This window comes from Triticum aestivum, chromosome 3B (genome assembly GCF_018294505.1).
Source record: "Triticum aestivum cultivar Chinese Spring chromosome 3B, IWGSC CS RefSeq v2.1, whole genome shotgun sequence".
Taxonomy (NCBI): Eukaryota; Viridiplantae; Streptophyta; class Magnoliopsida; order Poales; family Poaceae; genus Triticum; species Triticum aestivum.
In genome coordinates this window covers 40,387,275-40,387,489 of record NC_057801.1, presented here as the reverse complement: position 1 = coordinate 40,387,489, position 215 = coordinate 40,387,275, and positions in this window count along the sequence as shown.

Genomic DNA, 215 nt, shown 5'->3' with positions numbered 1-215 from the left:
AGAAAATGCATCGAGTGTCGCAAATGAACAATACTTGTCACACATGCATGCATGCCATGGTCATCGTAGGGTATGCATGAAGTTTGGGACCATTTGGTGGGACCGTCAAGGAAAACTAATTTTAGACCTGATCTCCGGCAGACCCGAATGGTCCTGCTTGTACATAGTGCATGTGGGGGCATGCATGAGATGACCGCAACTTTTGGGAGCTTGTG